Genomic DNA, 14,861 nt, shown 5'->3' on the forward strand with positions numbered 1-14,861 from the left:
TTTGCATGATATTAATGTTTAAAGTAATATGATACAGAAAAGTATGGAATGTAAAATTTAAATAGACCTTTCACACTAGATCATTAAATTTAGTAGAACGATTTCTTAGGCACTAGGTTTTAACTCTAATTACAAGATTTTTTGCAAATATTTTCGATGTGTTTTGGATGTTCCCTCTTTAAAGAAAAAAGATATTCCATTTTTTTTTCACTTGCATGCGAAAGAACATACATTTTTCTTTTTTTAATTTAATAAGCCACAATAAAGAAAGAACATTACACTGAAGAAAAGTCCAGTGCAACTGATGTTGTTCTGCTAGCAGGAATTCGTCTCAAATAACAACGCCCCCTATAGGTCGTTGCGTTCTCGAATTTTTGTCTGTGGAATTTAACTGGTCGAAAAATTACAGGGTAGGATCTAGTTTTCCCCCAATAGCCTTTATACTTTTTTGGTTGTCGTTTGCATAAAATCAATAAAAATCATAAAGGAATTGTTTTCCTATAAAATATTTTTGCATCCTGAATTTAATATATAGTTTCCACTGCAGTGCTAGAAGAAGATAAGGCGACGCGGTTTTTTTTAAATTTTTTTTTAATTTATTTATTTATTTATTTTTTTATTAAAGCACAAAAATCGCAACTTTCTGGGCGTAACGTTTTTAGCACGACGCTACGACAAAAAGCTTAACTACTTGTTGGATAGATAAGTTAATCGTTTTCTTTCATTATTTTTAGTTAAAATTATTAAGTCCTTTTGTAATCGTTTTGTTATTTGTCTTATTTTAGTTCTAAGAAATACTTAGGTGTTAATTCTTTTAGGATGTCTAGTATATTTAAAGACAAAAGGACATTTTGTAAAGTAAATTATGATTTATTTTAAATATCGAATTTCTCATCATTTTTCGTGTACTTACATTTATTTCAGTGTTGAATATAATACAAATTAATATGGATGTTATGCACCATTAATTCTTTTAAACTAATGAAAGAATAATTGCGTAAAAATGTTATTAATGTAGTTTTGTTTTCTTTTCTCAGTATATAGAAGAATTTGTTACATGAAAGAATGAAATTAACAAGAGTAAAAAGGAGTAAAGAAAATATGACAGAATCACTTTTTACATATATAATAGAACAAAAATACAATGTAAAAAAAATTTGAAACTGATTAGGAAATTTTATGTTAATACATAAATGCTAAATATGAAATAATATTGAAACACTAGCATAAATTCACGCAATCTTACCTTTATTCAGTAATCTTCTTTTTTTTTGGAATGAAGCAAAAACTTAACTTTAGAAATACTCACACTCAGTGGAATTTTTTATTCCCTCATGATAGAAATATAATCATCGTGCTTGATATACTCGTACAGAAGAAGAAAATGGCAGATACACTAAATTATAAGCGCAGAATGTCAACTATATAAATTGGAGAAATCATCCTCAGGAATGTTTCCCATATATTCGCCAATATCCCATTATGTAGCCTTAGCGCGACGTATATAAACTCCAGTATAGGGCCAAAATTGATTCTAATCTTCAAAAGATGCTTTATTTTTGCAATTTAAAATGAATATCAAGCTGTCTTATCTTGATATAATATTGATAAATCAGTAGTAAATACTTTCTCCACTAGCATTAACCCCTTAACGATCGGTTAATTTTCAAGAAAGCGGTCATAAAAGTGCCTATTTTTTTAGCTTTTGTATTGTCATGACGTATTTGATTAGTGCTGCAACTAGTTTAAAATAAACCAACTATCTACAATTACCTTAAAAATATCCTGGTACTGCCATCTGGTGTGTAAAATGAGAAACAAAATGTTTTCCGGGAAAAAGAAATGAAATAGTTTTATTCTTATTGGCGCGTCACTACTGAACACTTCAGCCCGTTAATATCACGGGAGCGAGAAGTGGAGGGCGAAACCTCACCCCGTCATTTTCACGGGAGCGAGAAGGAAGGGGTTAATAAGCATATTCTAAACACAGATTCTACGAGAAACTTGAAAGTGTTTAAAGTTGTTTCCTCCCATATTTTTGCCAAATTTTTCTTTAATTCTTCAACTCTCCAGTTCCCTGTTTTTTGCGTATCACAAAGTTCGTCCACAAAAAAGTTATATTTATAAACAAAAATACAATATGTGGTCTATAGTTATTTGAATTAGGACTGTTTGCTTAAAAAAATAAAAATTTAAAGTTGGTCAGAAATACAACATGATATTTTTCTTTATATTTAAGGAAAGTTTTCAAAATTATAAATAACTTTTAACTTTTTAGTAAAAATGTCTCCCCTTGTTGCTTAGGGGAGTGTAGGGTACCCCCGCCCACTGTCAGAATATTTTTCAAGTCAATGGGCCATCGGACATTAATTGTTATATTAAAAAGAGATTATTTTCAAAGTTTCAAGTATTTATGCAGTTGGTAACATGGTAAACAATAGTTTTGAAAATATGTTGAATACAGTAGTCATGAAATTAAGAAAAATCGGTTGACTTTTGTGATAAAAATGATAAATGAGGTTTATCTATTGTCAATACATTCGTCATTTTCTCTTACACCTGAAAAAACAGTCAAAAAACATAATTTTTGTAACTGGGCGGGGCTACCCGACACATTTTGAAAAGAGCATTAAAACATGTTTTTTTTTTAATTTCTATTTTTTTAAGTTAAACTATTCTTTTATTGGTTTATTCTTTTTGCATTATTTAATTAGATGATAAAGCAATAGAAACATACAAAAATATTCATTATTACTCAATATTATACAGAAATATAAGCAATACTCCTTAAGTGGGCGGAGCTACCCGACTCTCCCCATACAAAAATATAAAACTTCTTAATAACATATATACTTAAATAAAATTCAAATAATACCTTCAATGTGATATATGAGCTATCATGTAGACAACTTATCACATTAACAAGCATAGATCAAATTTGTCTTCCAATCATAATTTATTCTGTTTTAGGAAGCATTTCGGGAATTGCAAAGAGGAAATTAGAATAATTTTAGAGTAACACACAAAGAATTACGTTAACGCACATCATTTATTTTCCTTTAACCAGATAATCGAAGATTTACGAAACAGATCATTTCAAGCTTTAAGAATATTTAATAGAGTTTTAAACTAGCATTAAATTTATGATCAAAAGCGATTCGTAAACGAGTATTATCGCTAACATAAGTTGTCTTTACCAGGGTTAAATTTTAACTATACTTCTTAAATCATATATTAGCTTCTCTTACTTTCAGTTGGCTTTTTCATTTTTTCGCACAGAAATAAGAAAAAACTCATTTTAATGTTTTTATCAATGCGACCAACTTTTGAGAAAATTTGAACAGCACATGAAATTTGTTTAAAAAATGAATATAACAATTTTATTTATGATATAGATAAATTACCTAAGTTATAGATATTTTTAAGCTACAAAATATTTTATGGTTAAGCTAGGAAAATGTCCGCAAACTTCAAAAATTTATGAAATTTATTAAAAATTAAATTTGAAATAAAACAAAAATTAAAGATAAAATTTATTTTGAATTTTAAACTGAGCTATTAATAATGCTAACTACATTTTTTATGGTTCATAATGTTATAATAAAACTAAGAAAGCTTAGTTTGCGCAATTCGCCCTTACAAGGTAAGAAAAATTGCATAAATGGGTTGAAGAATTGGTTAATAAGATAATAATTAAATTTAATACGTAAACATCCATAATTTCCCTTAAATGAGATTAATGTAAGGTATTCGAAATTAATATCACGATATTGGAATTATTTCAACACAATGATTATAGTACCATCAAAACGAAAGAATCTTAATTGTAGCAAAAGAATTCAAGAATCAAAAAACGTACTTTTGTATGTATATATAGATATATATACTTGTATATACACTCATGAACAAAAAAATTAGCGCACCAAGAAGGAGTCATCAAAATGAAACGAAATTTTACATACGTAATGACTACTTTGGTATAAGTAAATGATTAGAAAATCAAAGAAAAAGGATAATTTATTTCAGAGGAAAAGGCAAAAGAACGGAGGAATTAATACCCCATTGGACCCTCTCTAGCGCGAATGCACGATGCGATACGATCGGGAATTGAGGCATACAAGTTCTGTATGATGTCTTGAGACATTTCGTTCCATATTTGCTGCAACCTTGCCTCTAGTTATATCTCCCCGACGTACCTTCATTGCAAGTTTCGTTACGATCCCGCAATTATTTCTTGGTGCGCTAATTTTTTTGTCCATGAGTATATATATATATATATATATATATATATATATATATATATATATATATATATATATATATATATATATATATATATATATATATATATATATATATATATATATATATATATATATATATATATATATATATATATATATATATATATATATATATATATAAATAATAGATAGATATCGGTATCCCCACAGCACCGTGGTGGGTCAGAGGATAGAGTACTCACCTCTCAATGTGGTGAACCGAGTTCGAATTCCAGAAATGGCTGGTATCGATGAGAATTTTGTACACAGCTCGCATCGACCACAGTACTGACTTAAAACATCGTCAGTGGTAGACGGATTATGGGTTAGAGCGTCTTGCCGTCTGGATAACCGTGGGAGGTTTCGGTGGTTTTTCTCTCCGTGTAACGCAAATGCTGGTTAATGCCATCAAAAAAGTCTCCCAAAACTTGTCCCAAAACAATTTTCTCCCAAAACTTGATCAATGAGTTCCCTTGTCTTTTAAATTGAATTCAAAATTATAAGGCTACGGGGTCGAACATTCAGTCTTAAACTCGGAAATGAGTCAGCTGTTCAACGCTGGTTATAAAATATAAAATAAAACAACCACACCCCGTCTGTCTTGAAAAAAACTAATAAACACGAAATAAATGTAAATTAGATTGAGATAACATACTAAGACCCTGAAAATCGAAATAGAAGTAAATATATTCGACTAACGGGAAATTTCATCTTTTGGATAAAAATCAAATGACGCAGGCTCAATTATTAATTAGTTCATATGCCAAAAATATAAACCACAAAACAATTAATTAAATTCCTAAAGCTATAAGTCTGGGCAAAGAAGAAAGATTGAAAAAATAAATAAATAAACACATCTAATCGATTCATTATTCCCCTATCACTATTTTTTTAATACAAAAAATTTTATTTACTATGTCAGAAATTTACTGCTCAACTCTGACGTGACTTTTTTTTAAAAAAGTAATTGTGCAAAGGTGAACATTTTATACCAAAGCATTCCTTCTCGGCAAGTTTGAGTTTTAAAACAAACGTTGAAAATTAAAGGGCTACCAATCTAATTCCAGTTATTGATTCTAACTACGTTCCGTTCGATGAAATTGTTATCACATTCTATACAGTAAATTTCCATTCTTGGTTGAACTTTTTTTTTCTTTTTTTTTTTTTTTTTTAATTTTTGAACGCCAATAATTATTCACCAAATTTTCTGTGTTAATTCGGAATATTTTTCACTTTTACGATATAGTATCTGAGTAGCTAACTTTTATGAAATGCAAAATAATTGCTGAATACCATTTCCTTTAAAAGACATTTCTCTTTAAAATAATGTAATGCTTCAATCGGCAGAATTCAAATCTGGGTCACATACTTTTTGGAAGTATGGACAAAGTTCATACTTTCACCTTGAATACATGAGAAAAATTTAACTTTGTCTCAGACTGTTTGATTATGCAGAATATTTCATGACTGTGAATATGTGTCAAAGTAAAACTACTACAGTAGATTTCTTTTGTCTCGAAAATGCAGACGGTGCCTTTTCATTATCTTTTCGAGCAGAACTTTTCTCCTTGAAAAAATTATTTAAAGTATATCAGAATACTAATTAAACTACATTTTTATTGTTAAACTACATTGTGTGACCTCATTTCTTTTATTTTTAATATACTACCTAGATTGTATTTTTTAATCATTAGTTAAAACTATTTTGTTATCATATTTTTTCGAATAAACACTGAAATCCGTAAAAATTTTCCAAAACAGATAGATTCTTCAATGAATCTTTTAGATATGTAAAAATGAAGGATTCCTAAGAGAATACACACTTTTTAAAACTATTATTAAAAAATGATAATTATGATTATGTTTATTATTATAATGGCTGATGTACAGTTGTCAAAAAAGTGCACAACCTGAATAACTAAATTTTAAAAGTCGTGCATTCAAATTTTAAATTAAATTTAAATTTTCACAAACTATTTAGCTAATTTCGTTCAAATTTGGCATTTTTCCGTTTAAAATTTCAATGATATAAAAATTGGCCTACCTTGCAATTCAAAATATTTTCAATAATTATTAAAGAAAATAACAAAAATAATATATTATTATTTAAAATTATTTTATATTTGAATAGACGAATTTTATAATTGTGTGAAAAATGTTCGATTTACCTAATCGAGATGTTGGAAAATAAATACAGAAAAATTAACATTAAGGGGTCCAAATTTTCGACCATATTCCTGACATAAGTATTGCAATAATATTTCCTAGCTTTCAGTTACCTACCATAATTTGAGAATCAAGAATCCAAATCTAACGAAAAAAGGCATTTAGGCAAGGAAGTAAAAGGAAAAAAGGCAAGAAAGTACAATTTTGTGACTGATTTCATACCTTAAAACTCGCCTACACCAATAAATCAGCATATTTAAGGTTAGGCCCACACAACTGGTCGACTAGGGTTGGTCGATGTGAAATCTGCTCCCAGCGAGCACGGGAAAGGAGTTGGCAGATCATGGGATAAGATCCCCTTGCCATCGGGCTAACCGTAGAAGGTTCCTCAATGCGTGTTAGTTTCATCAAAAAGTCCGCTAATTTGTCCCAATATTTGAACTAAGAGTTCCCATATCTTCTGGGTTGGGCTCAAAATTACTAACTTACAGAATTGAACATTGATAACCATAAATCTAGAAATGGGTCGGCAGTTCAACGCGCGTTATAAAATAAAATAAAATAAATCTTTTTATGAGTCATTTTGATGTAACTTATCACTGCAACTTATCACTGCATGAACTGTCAACTTGTGTTTTTCAAGTGTAATTACTTGAGCTGTACCATTCATTTTTAAAATATTCTAAATATGAATTTAATAAACACATTAAGTTTACGTGAAAAGTTTGGCAGTATAAGGATATAACTATGGCAAATGCCAATCCTATCTTACATATGAATATGCCTTATCAATGTCATTTGTTTCTTCTTTGTTATGAAACTACTTTTTCCCTTAAAATAATGTACATTTTTTTGTATATAATTGATTTATTTAAATTATTTTATCAATTTCGAAAAATTTTAAAAATAATTTGATTTCTAATTTAAGTTAAATATTGGATACAAGACCAGTTCAACAATTTTTTTTTTATTTTCCGAAATCAACGCTTTTTATTTAATTCAATGTAATTGAAATCAAAAATTTCCAAAAAGATGATCTGGTCTACCAAAAATGAAGTAGTCCGGAAAAAAGAAATCTCTTTAATATCTTTTGATCATAAGGTCAGATTTTAGCGTACTAAGATTCGATCTCAATGGTTCAAGAATCTAACCATAATTATACAAACGAATTAGTGTAGACAATATTTGAAGTTACGAAATCAGAAACTAAAACTTCTTAATTACTCTTTTTTGACGGATTTGATTTCTTGACCCTCAAAATATGAAGGAGTACCCACAATCTAGAAAATATAGTCCCAATAGTTTTGTCAGGACAGCGGTCTAAATCATGGTATTCTTAATTTTCATTTTACGTTCTGCATAGTTCGCCACATCCAAGAGATTAAACTTTAAAATTTTTATTTATAAAGAACTATTTGACTAATTTCTTTCCACTTTACGACACTCACATTTAAAATTGCGTTTATTAAATTGATGTAAAAATTATATGCATTACAATGTAATAATTTTTCAACAATGAGTAAATTTATTATTAAAAAATAAATTAGTGTTAAAAAATTTATTAATTTTCTTTGAGTAATTGAATTTCACAATTGCATTGTGAGCCAGAAGACCAAAAGTCAAAAATTAAATTTTCTACTGAAATATGAGTAGGCAGTTTTAATATAGCCCAAATTATGCATTCATAATCATTCCAAACATTATAATTTACTTTTTGGACCGACGAGAGTAATATGTAATGAAAAATATGTTAAAAAAAGTTTTTTTAGTGTAACTTTTAAATTTTTATTTCAGAAATATGTATAGGAATTTCACCTTATTGTTACATTTTTATCAGAGTAATTAGTCTGAAATTATAGTACAATTTTTCAATTTGTTGGATTAGTTAATACTCGACAAACTTATAGTTTATATCTTATCATTTGACATTTTACAATGTTTGAATGACTTTCGAAACTTAGTTCCAAAAAGTTCCACGAGATAATTAGCTAGACTTTTTGTTGTCTTCTTTGATGTTTCTTCGTTCGAAAAAACCTACCCATTTTGCCCGTGTTGCAAAGGTGGACTAAATATAAAACAAAAATTATGTTTTTTTTTCCATGTTTTCGCGTTATTTTGTAATATTTCCTCGGAAATATAATTTGTTTTTCATTTTTAATATAAAATTACGAAAATTATTATATTTTCATTGCTATATTTAATTATTTTTATGTATTATATTATTTTTTTTTATTTTTGCTCGCCATATTTCAGCAGCCATTTTGCTTTTTGGGGGGGTATTTTTAGTGTATTTCAAAATTTCAACAATGAATTCAATTTACCTGCACGTAAACACCCCTAAATAAAAATCCCCAAATTTTGAAACAAATTTCATCGAAATACTAATTTAGGCCACGAAACCTTGAATGCTGGCCCACTGTGAATTGTGTTCAAAAAGGCTTTGATTCCCTTATCATTCCCTACCACCCCCAACCCCCCGATTAGAAATATGGCGAAATACTCTAAAAGTGAAGCTAAGTTTTAAAGCAGAAACAATTAAATTATAAATGCGAACTACTAAATCGTAAAATTATGAAAGTAAAAAAACCATATTATAAATGTGAACAAACTACAACACATCATGAAAAAAACAGGGATCATTTGACATTTTACAATGTTTGAAAAATGTCAAATGATCCATTTGACATTTTTCAAACATTGACAGACATTTTTCAGACACTTTTAAACACCCAATCTGTCTATTGGACCTGGGTTATTGAGGCCATATTTTCCAGATCCATATTTTGTGGGTAAAGGCTTCAAATTCGTCGAGGAAAAATTATGTTTATTTAGAAGAAGTACATTTCAATTTCAAAACTTTAAAATGTATTTTGCACTAATTAATTAGCATATTGTATTTGCATTAATTACTTATAATAGGTTTAGACAATCGAGTCATTAAGATTGCATACAATAAAAATAAATACAATAAGTATAATTAAAATCTGACCATTAGTTTGTAAGTTACTAAGGTATTCTCTTTTATGTTTAGCGCATAGTGCAATACACATGCACGTAAAATTTTTGAGAGATATTTAGCGTATTTGTGGAAAAAAAAGTTAAAGGACATAGAACAACATAGTAACGTCTGTAGCATAATGAATGCATTTATGGTAAAAAATGCTTATTTTCGTTTTGTCTACGGAAATAGATTATTAATTTTTTACAGCCATCATTTAATACCAGGAGTCATATAATATTTAATTTCCTGCTTTACTGAAAAAAAATTACTTATACATGCAACAGAATTCAATATTTTTCGTCATTGTTTGCTATTTCTATCCTTTGCGAAAGCTCTAAAACAACCCGTTAACTACTTTAAAACAGATTCAAAGATGGCAGCACTAAAAGCAAAATTATCATAAGAGAAAAGCAACTGAACAATATTCTAATTTATTATTCTTTTTTTCGGGAAAATAAGAAAAAAAATCTATTTATCATGATGTAAAAACATTTATACAGCAACTAGTAATCTTGCATAAAATATTAAAACTTTATACATGGGTTCAAAGTTTGAAATTTAACTCAACAAAAAAAAATATATACTAAACAAAAAAAATTCTTTGGAATAATTTTTAAGCGTTTTTTAAAATCGTTTATGCATATCGTTTCTGATATATAATTTTCTTGTAAAATAATATACAATCTTCAATCAAAATGAAAATTTTAATTTAATAATTAATATTCATTATTTAAGTTATGTATTCGTTTTTAAGACTGCGTATCGCCGACGGATAAGCTTTTAAGCGAATCTCGTCCTTAGTTAAGCTTTCAGTTTAACAAACAAAGAATGTTTTATTGAGAAATTAAAGAGAGTTCAGTTTATTCTTTTTTTACTGTGTTCTTTTTTCACAACACTTTTTTCCATTATGTTAAAATATATTTTCCAACCTTTCCAAAAAAATATTTTTTTGTTTTAAAAAAATGACTTAAGAAATTTTAGAAATAATTTTTAGATTATTTAGAAATTAGTTTTTTCTCTGAAATTTTCTTAACAAATGATTCAATGATATATACAAGGTGTTTGGTAATCACCACTCTTGATATATTTATTTTTTCATATTTACTTAATATATTTATGTTTTCTAATAATTTATTTTTTCCTAATTTTTATAGAAAATTGAACTATCTTTGCTTTATGTATTACCTTGATCAGATTTCAATAATGGTTTTAATTGTTGATTATTTTTCTCACTTTAATACAGTACATTCGTTTTTTGTAGGTAGGAATAAAACTCGCTTTATCAAGCATAATATCGTGTTAAAATGTGTAATGATTTTTTTTTAATTTTTTAATTTTATGATAGTTGAAAGATTGCAAATATAAATTTGGTATTGATTTTTACCCCGTTTCAAACTATATAATTCTGAAATTATATATTAATTCTCTATAATTCTTCAAAATTTAAAAAAAAGAGAGGTCAAGCACTAAAGCACTAAAATTTCAATAATTTATTAATAAATTTTATTAACGCTAACCCTCATAATGAGAAAATAAAAAGTTCACAGAGAAGAATAAGAAGAAAAAAAAGATCGCAATAAATTTTTAGTTATGTATTTGTAATTAATGTAGTTTTTAATTTTAATTACAGTTTCTACTTTGAGAGGTCAGATTAAAATAATATCAATCTTTATTTATAGATATATCCTTTTACAAAAAGTAATATGAGCCTTTTTTACCAAAAACCTATCACAATAAAGAAATTTTAAAATCTAATCAAAGTCATGTTTTTTTCACATAAAGAGGAGTTAGTTAGTTTTAAAACTAATTTTTTTATTATTTCTTATTTCTTATTACTTATTTATTTGTTATTTCGTAGTACATAATAACATAACAAGACCAGCTTTTTCCTGTACCAAAAATACGAAAGTAATTATGAAGTGGTCTGAAATGATTTAAGACTTTGATAGGCTTTAATTTCATATTAATTTTTTAAAAAAATCATATGCTCAATTTTAACATTTTGTATTATGTGCCTTCTTTAATTTATGAATATTTTTGGCTAATTTTTTGCTAATATTTTTGGCTTTAATTTATGAATATTTTTGGAATTAGTTGAAACAGTTTACATCTTCGATTCTTTTTTTTTTTCACCACTTCTCAAATTTTTTCATACTGTGGTCACCTTGAATCGCAATAATATTTTCAAATACCATATTTTAAAAGTTGTCATTAGTAAGAAATTCTTCACATAAATTAAAATTAGTTTTAAAACAACAGTTTAAGAAGTTCACTACTTTTGAAATAAACACATGTGGTTTGGTTCTACATGCATAGTTATTTTCGCTTTGTCATAAAATTTATTAGTGTTAATATATTTTATGTCAAAATAATATTTGTTTTTAAAGAAGTATTAAACACTAATTTATGCGCAAATGTAAATCGCTAGTATATTTTAAATTTATATTTTTTATGCGCTTTATATAATTAAAATAACAGTATTAAAGAAACAATTGCAAATCCAATGCACCCATGCGGTCTTCTCCTTTTTTAATCGGAGACCTCTCTCGAATTTTATTTTTGTTCAAATTAATACAATTAACATTCATTTTGATCCCTATTGTATAGGACCTTATAAGTTTTTGCAGTGAAGTTTTTATTCCTTCAACGCAGATGGGTCACCGGTGACCCCTCTATATATTTTTTTCTGACGTTCTAATTACAAGCAAAAATACATTTCTACGTTTATTAATTTTTAAAAACAGTCTAACAGTTTGTAAAAAAATCTGTCAGATTATCGGAATTATATTCGAACAAAAATATGAAATTCAAGAAAAAGAAAGTTTGAAAACAAAAATTCTTTTTCATTCATATTCAAAATTTTATCAATAATTGATTTCATAAATTATAGAAATTTCAATAGTATACAACTGCTTCTCTTCGATCTAAATAAATGCAAATAAGTGCAAATTTGAAAAATTATTGTTTAGAGGTGAGCCGTGCTTGGAAGGTTTTTACCTTTAATGTAAAAGAAATTGTTTCATGATGTACTCCATAGCCATAATGTATTAAATGCTAAATATAATATTTTTTACTTATTTTGACCTAAATTAACAAAAAACAATGAAAGAAGTATGAAAAATATGCTTAATAAAAAGAATCTGCTCCAAAGAGTAAAGTACTAGCAAAACTAAACAAATTTTGAACTAGAACTCCTGGGTAAGAATCTACTCAAATGAAATATAAAATATAGATAAATAAATTTTTTATCTATATGAGGTAACAAGGTTTCATTTATTTGCGTAATTTTTGACAAAATATGATGAAAATTGGAGATTTTGACCTTTCAAGGGCAGTGAATCTTTTTTTGTTACTTCGAACAATATTCATCTTCTTTAATCATATTGAAGGCGGTGAAAACAATTGTTTTGAAAAATGCCTTTCACATTTCGCGTCAAATAGGAAATTACGTAGCACAGCTGTGTATGAATAACGTTCCAGTATTTACATCCAATGAATAGTACATGTATTTATTTCTAACCGCAAAACATTTATTTTCTATCCAGTGACCATATATAACAGGCGAACCATGTTATAAAAATACCCATATAATGTATTTCCTAAAAATGAGTAAACATTTTACGCTACGTTGGTAAAAATGTTCTAAAAAATAATTAAGAAAAAAAATTGCATGAAAATCTCTGCAGATATGGCACTATGCAAAAGTAACGTTTGTTTAAGGTTATGTGAACAACTTGGGGGAAAAAAATTCTAAACATACTTTTCTCTACTTTTCAGTTTCAATTCAAGTGAATCTTTTTTTTTCATATATATTATTTTTCGATAATTATTGTTCTATAAATTTGACTGACTTAAACTTTTTTGTGGTAGCGAACTTCATAACTGTGCTAAAAATTTTATTGGTCATTACTCTTTTTTTTTTTTGGTGGGTAGGCTAACGAAAATTTTTGGTGAGTTACCATGGGCTAACTATTTCCTACAATCTGTGTACGTTTGAAGGCAAAATCCAAACATTTGGTTTTAAAGTCAAAAATTGACTAAAAATTAATTTGGCCATCTATTTTTTTTTCTGGTGGATGAATGGGCGAACGAAAATTTTTGGTGGGCTAACACGGGCTAAAGTTTATTTTAATGATCTAACGTTGGAAGATTCATATTCATACCAGTGGTTCCCAATTTCACAACTTTGCCAAAATTTGCTTTGGACACAACATTTATTTTTTTGGTGGACTACATTGTTTAAAGATTTCCTGCAATGGGCTTGTGATTTCCTAAAATGAGCTAACCTGGGCTAATGATTTCTTACAATAGACACACGTTTGAAATCAGAATTCAAAGTTGTAGTTTCCAGATCAAAAATTGGTTGAAATTTGTTTTGGCTTCAGCTTTTTTTTCTTGTTGGATGTTCTACCAAAAATATTTAGGGATTAGCCTAGGGTAACGATTTCCTACAAAAGGCTACCATTTGGAGACAAAAGCCAAACTTTTAGTTCCAAGATCAAAAATCGGCTAATATTTGCTATGGTCATAACTTTTTTTGTGAGTAAGCTAACGAAACATTTTGGTGAGCAAACGATTTCAAAATATGGGCTTACCTTTGGAGATAAAATTCACACTTTTTCTTTGTTTAATTTTAGTTTTGGCCATACCTTTCTTTTAGCAAGAAGATTTTCGGTGGATTAACAGGAGCTAGCGATTTCTCACGAGGGGCTAAAATTGAAGGAAAAATTCTAATTTGTGATTTCTAACTTCACAACTTTGTCAAAACTTGTAGAGTTAAGTGGGATAATTATTTCCATTGGGTAACTGTGACCAGCGTTATTTTATAAAAACTCAACAATCATAAGAATTTTGAAAAATATGTTTTATCAAGTTTAAGTGTATGTTTTGTTTCATGAATCTTTTGTTCTTGGATGAAAATTTTTTGTCAATATTCAAATTATACTTAAAAGACTCTAAAAGTAAAAACCTTTGAAAAGCTGTTTGGTCGAACAAACAACAGTTTGTTTGACCGTCAACCGTCGAAAAAAATTTCGTGGTTAAAGAAAATCGATTTATTCGCTGGATTCGAAGTCCAATTATGATTTATTCCATTTTTGATCATCATTTTCTATTTGTACTAAAACTTATTATCTAGAATTACATGATCACAATTAGCCAATTTTTTTAACAATACAGTGCAATTATGACCATATTTTATGTCAATTCGAAAATTGGTGACATTTTGTCGCCCTTTGAGTAAAAATACCAAGAATGTGTATTAAAAAGAAGCATCATCCTTCTTGCATTCTAAAGAACCCGCAAGAAACTTTTACAATGGTAAAAGGTGGGAAACTGAATCAGAAAACAATTAAGTCAGCTGAAAAGTAGAAGAAAAGTTATTTCCGAAAAACCACGAAGCTGGCACGGCT

The sequence above is a fragment of the Parasteatoda tepidariorum genome, chromosome 1 (genome assembly GCF_982258835.1).
Source record: "Parasteatoda tepidariorum strain Cologne lab strain chromosome 1, Ptep-v5.0, whole genome shotgun sequence".
Classification (NCBI taxonomy): Eukaryota; Metazoa; Arthropoda; class Arachnida; order Araneae; family Theridiidae; genus Parasteatoda; species Parasteatoda tepidariorum.